Raw genomic sequence first — 7,366 nt, 5'->3', positions numbered from 1 at the left:
GGGAAAGGCTCCTTTAGATGGGGGGGGGGGGTGTCAAGGAAGCCTCTGTGTGAAGGGGGTATCTGAATTAAGGCCTGAAGATGAGAAAGAATCAGCCATGTGGAAACAGCAGGGAAGAGCACTCCAAGCAGAAAGAACAATAAATGCAAAGGTTTGGAGGCAGGAACAAACTTGCAAATTAGGGGAATGGAAAGAAGGAGACTAGTGTGCCTGGTGTGTGCTGAGCTCAGAGGGGAAGGGAAACACACCAGGAGCTGGGAGAGGCAGGCAGCAGTCTGGCCACATGGGGCCACAAGTTCTGAATTTTATTCTAGTTGTCCTGGGAATCTCGCAAAAGAATCAAAAAAAGGGCTTCCATTTGTCCCCACCCCCAGGGAGTCATATAAACTCCCTGCAAGTCCGCGTTTGCATTTCTCCATAGAATGGAGGAAGGGCAGCACAATGAATTACCTAGGTCCTTATGGATTGGGACTGCATCTGACAGAGACCAATCCATTCACATCTGGGCAAGAAAGTAAATTCTCTCTGGCAGGCACTAGCAGCATCACTGAGAAACCCCCAGGCTGCAGATGAGAAGTTTCCTTATTTGTCACAGGCTGAAAAAGTATTTGCCCACAAGGCTACTAATCCTGGACTGTCCTTATGCCCAGTCAGACGTTAGCACTCACAGGTTCCCAAGCCCATGATGACACTGGGCAAATTTTATTTGCACACAAGCATATCATCACCTCCTCCAAACATTTCTCCTCTTAGCATATGGGAAGAACAAACATCAGAATCTCATAGTTGTGGTATAAACTGGATTTGGACTCAGATAGATGGGTAAGTTAGAATTCTACACTTCACATGAAGGGAGTTAACTAAACCCTTTGAGCTTGGTTTCCTTATCTACAGAACAGTGGTAGAAAAACAAATCCCACACGACTGTTGGCGAATAAAAAACAATGATGACAATTGTGAAAGCACCCTACATAGTGTCTATCATATATTACATGCTCAAAGATGTATATTTTAAAAAATTGGAACAGCTAAACCTTGCCACATAAACCTAGGATCAGATACAAAACACCACTTGGGAATTTTTGTAAGCCATCTGCATCTTGTATCTATGTAATAAGAAAAAGGAAGAATGAGAACAAATCCAAATGCAAAACATTACTTCAAAATACAAATATCTTCAGTATCAAGAAAATGTAAAATTTAAATATTAGAATCAGCCAAAGTGGGAGATAGTAAAATGAATAATAAATGCAGGTAAAAATTTACAGTTCTGCTTTATGCATACAAGGGGAATAATTAACTAATCTCAAAACATGTAAATGAGGGCTTAGAAGCATTTTCAAAACACCACATCCAATTCCAGTTACATATGCGGAATTTGCTACATTATAATAATTAGGGTTTTTTTTTACAAAAGATTTATTTATTTTGAATAGAAGTATTAAATATTATACTAATTACTGGTTATTTTACTTTGTACCCAGGGAAAAGAAATGAATATTCATTAGCTCCTTAAGCTACTGATCCTCCACCGACTAGACAGATTTCAACATCACCATGAAGCTGTGGGTGGGTGGAAAATGCTCCCTGTAAAACCAGGCTCTCGCTACAAATCACAGCCCAATGTATTCAGCTAATGTGCACATGCTAGAATCCCCAAGTGAATTCTGCTAACATTGTACCCCTGGAGTCCCCAGCTGAGTAGCCAATAAGCGAGAATAACTGTTCAATCAAGAGTAAGTGTTAAATTGATCATAAGACAACAGAATTATTCTGTCTACACAATCCAGTGATCTTGAACAAAACAATTCCTAAAATACTAAATGTGGTTCCACACAATAAAACTAACATTGCCATCTATCCAAAACATGCCTAGTTCATTCCAAAAGAATTTTCAATATACATATTTCAACCATTTTCCAACTTGGCTTTTGATCCTATTCTAAGGAAAATACCCCTGAAGGACCAAGCTTCAGATTTTAATTTATGAGGTATTTTTGCTGTAGCTCAACAGGCAAACACGTTCTCTGGTGAAAGGGAGAAAAACCATGCAGTACATGTCTCAAGACACTCGTCTGGTTAATTTTTTTTTTCTATGTACCAGTCATCTTTTATTGGGTGTTAATTCTCAATGACAATATAAAAGGATTCAAGGGTGTCAGGCAAAGGTCATGGTGAGGAATGCAAAGTGTGTCCTTCACACTGGGCCCTCTTCAGTGGTACCTGCACAGCCGCTCACGTTTCAGCTCCTTGTAAGAAAGGCAGTAGTTGAAAAGTATGTGAACTGCCAGCACCATAGAAATCCCCATGACGCTCTCTTTTTTCACACTGACGCAACTGTTTTAACACAGGTAGTAACCTTTTTGAAACACTCCAGCAATGCATTTAGGAGTGATATCCCACCTCAGTATCCAGCTTGGCAGCTCTCCTAGTTTGACAACCATGAGCTGCTTCTCCTTCACTGGTATGACTGATGGCATCTTGGAGTCCTGAGTGGCTGCGATGAGTCAGGTTAACTTTTAATTTTTGTTCAGTTTAAGGTACCTCTCTGTGTTGGAGTTCTCATGCGTCTTGATTTTTATTTTTTGGTTTGTTAAACAGTTTGTGAACCAATTTATTGCGCGAGCAACTCACTACCACAGAGGAGAGTGGCTGTGGCTCTGGGGTAACGTGATCTTACAGAAAGGGCGTTAAGTTTCCTTCTTAGCCTTGCCTATTATGTTGACCTACAGCCCCAATGGGGCATGCTGGGCAGACTGTTAATTACACCAGACTAAAGTATGTAAATCACAACAGCTTGATAGAGTTAGCTTTCAAGAAAGTAAACATTCCTCACCATCTAACAGAGTACAGAGTGTGTCTTGGGGCGCCTGGGTGGCTCAGTCAGTTAAGCATCCAACTCTTGATTTTGGCTCAAATCATGATCTCAGTTTGTGAGGCAGCTTGGGACTCTCTCTCTACACCTCTCTCTTCTCCTCCTGGGTTGCACTCTGCCTCTCTCTCTCTCCAAATAAATAAATAAACATTAAAAAGAAAAAAAAAGAGAGGGTGTGTCTCTATAGGAAATTTCACATTTCTAGGTGTGAGGACAGAAGAGGACTCATTCAACAAATATTTATTGAATAACAAGTACGTGCTGTACTCTCTTACTACTTTAAGTTTGGTTCCTGGAAAAGTAACATCCACATAACTTGGGAGATTCTTAGAAATGCAGGTTCAAGGGTCTACCCCAGGCCTACTGAATCAGCATCCCAAGGTGATTCCTACATTAAAGTTTGAAAACACCGCTAGACACCATGTTAGGTGATCGACTTCTACCAGTGATCTCCACTTAATGTGTTATAAAAATAAAAGTCCAGGTCATACAGCTGCCAAAATTCGCTTATGTTACAACTTAAGATCTAACTCTAACGCACTGCTAGGAGCACGGCATAAGTATTTACAGTGATATGAAGTAAGCAAGGGTCTTTTGTAAAATCTCAAATGCAAGCCAAAAATGAGCCTCACTTCAAGGTAAACAAGGATGCTTCAACCTACCTGGTAGAGGTAGACCAAGAAGACTCCCATTTCTAAATTCAGGTTGGAACAGTTTCCCATAGAGAAACTCTAGACACTAGGAAGACCTAGGAAATAAAGGCTGGTCTCATCTGGTTTCCAGCTGGCAATGAGAAAAGGCTAGAAGGAAAATTATCCAATTCATTTAGCCAGCTAATGTATTTAGGTCTTTCACTAGTCCATGGCCCTTGCATGGGAGAAATCACATGAGGTAGATAAACATCAGGGAGGGATGTCTCCACTGATTTCATTGGACAGTTGTGTTACATTTTATCTTCATTTTCTGCTCCAGTAGATGCTGGTAATACTTCTTGACAGGTTGTGTAGAGCCACAGATTTTCCAAAGCCAAATGGAACTGACTTTAAAGATATTGTAGAAATTAATGACCCATGAGAGTTTTCTATGGACTTATATCTACTCTCCCTGGAGCTTCCTCCATGTCAATCTTTATCAACTTGTCTATTTCCCAGCATCTTACTTTTACATTTTTCTTTTAATTTTTAATTACAAAAGCATTGTATAAATTCATGCTTTAGAAAAAAATTCAACTAATAAAAAATATTATAGTGAAGTGAAAAACCTGTTTTACTCCTCTACCCAAAGGTAATTACTATTAACATTAGAATGCATTTTTCCAGACCTTATTCAAATTTATACTGTACATGCATATATCCACATGTAGTAGTTTTACATACTTGGACTATACTATATTATTATTATGCAATTTTTTTGCTTACTTCCTTCTTTCACTTTATCTTGGAGATGGTTCTCTTTTTCTCTCACCATATATTAAACACATACAATTTCTACACATATACATTTTTCTATACATATACATTTTTCTATACATGTAATTTCTAAAGAGTTGCATAACGTTCCATAAACTAGATTTATCCTGATTAATTTAATCATTCCCCTATTGACAAAGATTTAAATTCATTCTGATGAGTTTTTAAACAACTATAACAAATATAAATGGATAAAAATAAAGAATTATAACAAATTTCCCAGATGGTCATATACAAGACCAATATATGAAAATCAAGAGCTTTTTCATATATTACTAATAACTAATCAAAACCTAATTTTTAAAAAGCCCATTCACAGTAATAGAAGTACGCAAGGACAATATGAAAAAAAAATCTATAAAATGTACTGACAGTTATAAAAGACCAGAATAGTAGAGATATATACCTTATTCTTAAATGAGAAAATACAATGTATTAAGCCTATCAATTATCTCAATAATTATCTTTACAAAAATCAATGTTTCCCAAACAAATGGCAGTGGATAGTTTATACACCTTGACAAACTGGATGTAAAGTTATTCTAGAACAGGAATCGTAAGAAACAGCCAAGTATATTTCAGGAGGAGAAAGAAGACACAGTTAAGACACCCCCAATTTTGATGAGTGGATTTGTTTTAACTCTACTATCACCACACTTTGCCCAGTGCCAGCAGAATAAGCATGTTGTTGAATTGGAGCTCCCACGGAGACAAAGAGGGAGGGAGGGAGGGAGGGAGAGGGAGAGAGAGAGAGAGAGAGAGAGAGAGAGAGAGAAAGAATGTATCAAAATACAATTTAAGATAAATTTAAAAATCAAACTTCCAGAACACTACCACTAAAGTCAATATATTCTTTGAGACCAACTGCCAATTATAGCAAAATATAGTAAAAGTTTAGGAGTTATTTGAAAAGAACAGAGATTCTATTTGTTGGCTAAAAAAATAATACATATATTCATACTCAAGTTTGTTAATTACTTGAAAAAAGTACACCTTTTTGAATCTACATGATAGGTTGATTCCTGAAGATGTGAGCACTTGAGTCTTTCTTTAGTTTAGAGTAATTTTATTTTATTATAGCTATGATTAATTCTCCCTTTTTACTCACTCTGTTTTCATCATCTCTGTTGTGATTATTGCTCCTCCTCCTCCTTTCCTTCCTCCTTCCTCCATTCTCTCTCTCTCTCCCTTGCTCTTGGTAAATTATTTTGAAACAAATCCCAGACCTCATGTCATTTTAGCTCTACATACTTGAGTACGCATCTCCAGAAAATACGGCATTCTCTTACATAGCCATATTACCATTTTATACACGTGAGTAAATGTAAAATTTTCATGATATTACCGAAGACTCAAGCATGTTCAGATTTCTCTAGTTTTAAAATACGTTTTTGGGAGCACCTGGGTGGCTCAGTTGGTTAAGCATCCAACTTCAGCCTAGGTCATGATCTCACAATTTATGGGTTTGAGCCCCACATCAGCTCTGTGCTAACAACTCAGAGCCTGCAGCCTGTATCAGATTCTGTGTCTCCCTCTCTCTGCCCCTCCTCAGCTCATACTCTGTCTCTTTCTTGCTCTCAAAAAATAAAATAAATATTAAAAAAAAGTTTTTGCTTTTGGTTTTATGGGATCCAAACAAGGTCCACACATTATATTTAGTTATCTAAAGTCTCAGTGTAGAATTGTCTCTCTGGCTTCCCCTTTATTATTATTTTTTTCAGGTAACTGACTTGTGAAGAAACCAAGTGCATTTGTCCTACAGAAGATTCAACATTTGGGATTTGTCTACTTCCCTGTAGTGTCAACTGATTGTTCAATTCATCCCCCATGTTCCCTCCATTTGGAAATTAACTTTAAATGTTTGATTAGATTCAGGTTAAATTCTTTGGCAAGAATACTTTATAGTCATAACCTGTACTTCATAATTATATCATATCAAGAGGCATGCACAGCCTGATGCTAAGACTGATCAGTGGGGTTGGGACATGATCATCTGCTTCCTTCACTGTGAAGTTTCCAACAAAATTTCACCCAATGGTTTTATCCATTGATGATTATTGCCCAAATCTATTACTCATTAGAGGTTAAAAATGGTGAGTTTCTAATTCTATTATTTCTTATACTTTCATCATGTGGAGTTTTTCTATAACAAAAACCCTTTACTCATCCCCTAAGACTATTTGATTACCCTAATACACTGTTCATACATAAAAGACAAGATAAATGTTTAATCTTTCCTTATGATTGACACCTTATAGAGTAAGAAGCTATTGTCCTAATAACTTTCAGTAATGCCTACTGAGTTGTTTTTGTTGGTTTTCTCCTTTTTTTTTTTTTTTTTTGTGGTTGGGTATCATTATGGAATCTATGTAATCAATGTTTTCCATTCAATAGAGAGCACTATTTTTGATGTCAAAATCTTCCCGTCCTTAGCCAAGGAAGCTTCTTCATGTTTGTTCCTGTTCCCTTTGACATGACCCATTAGTCTTTGATAACACCCTTGTATTCAGGCACAAGATGCTCGAGAGACATGTTATAAATTTCTTATCCCACACCTGGAATCAATCATTCCTCCAAGGAGTCCTGATTCCTTATGGTATTTAAAAGCCACAATTTGAGAACAAGATGTTGTGATTGAGCTTCATAGCTTTTTCATACTTTTTCACTAAACAAAGCTAGGAAAATTTGATTTTTAAAAAAGAAAACAAAATAATGAGTCTATACTGATATTTCAAATGTAATGATACAAGATTTTATGTATGGCTATCATCAAAAAGACAAGAAATTAACAAGTGTTGGCGAGGACGTGGAAAAAAGGGAAGACTTCTGCACTACTGATGGGAATGTATATCGGTGCAGCCACAAATGAAAAACACTTAAAAAAAAGAACTACCAAACAAGTTAAAACAGAACTACCAAATGACCTAACAATTCTGCTTCTGCATATATATCCAAAGGAAAGGAAATCAATGTCTCAAAGAGATATATGCATCCCTTTCTTCACTACAGCATTATTTACAAT

The 7,366-nt window shown here is 37.0% G+C and overlaps 1 pseudogene; it reads right to left on the bottom strand.

The window, feature by feature from the left end:
- Positions 1–2,092: 2,092 nt before the first annotated feature.
- Positions 2,093–2,648, bottom strand: LOC106973779 (ATP synthase subunit f, mitochondrial-like; annotated as a pseudogene).
- Between the last annotated feature and the right edge of the window lie 4,718 nt (positions 2,649–7,366).

Source organism: Acinonyx jubatus, chromosome B3 (genome assembly GCF_027475565.1).
Source record: "Acinonyx jubatus isolate Ajub_Pintada_27869175 chromosome B3, VMU_Ajub_asm_v1.0, whole genome shotgun sequence".
NCBI classification, from domain to species: domain Eukaryota; kingdom Metazoa; phylum Chordata; class Mammalia; order Carnivora; family Felidae; genus Acinonyx; species Acinonyx jubatus.
This window is presented reverse-complemented; position numbering and strand designations above follow the sequence as displayed.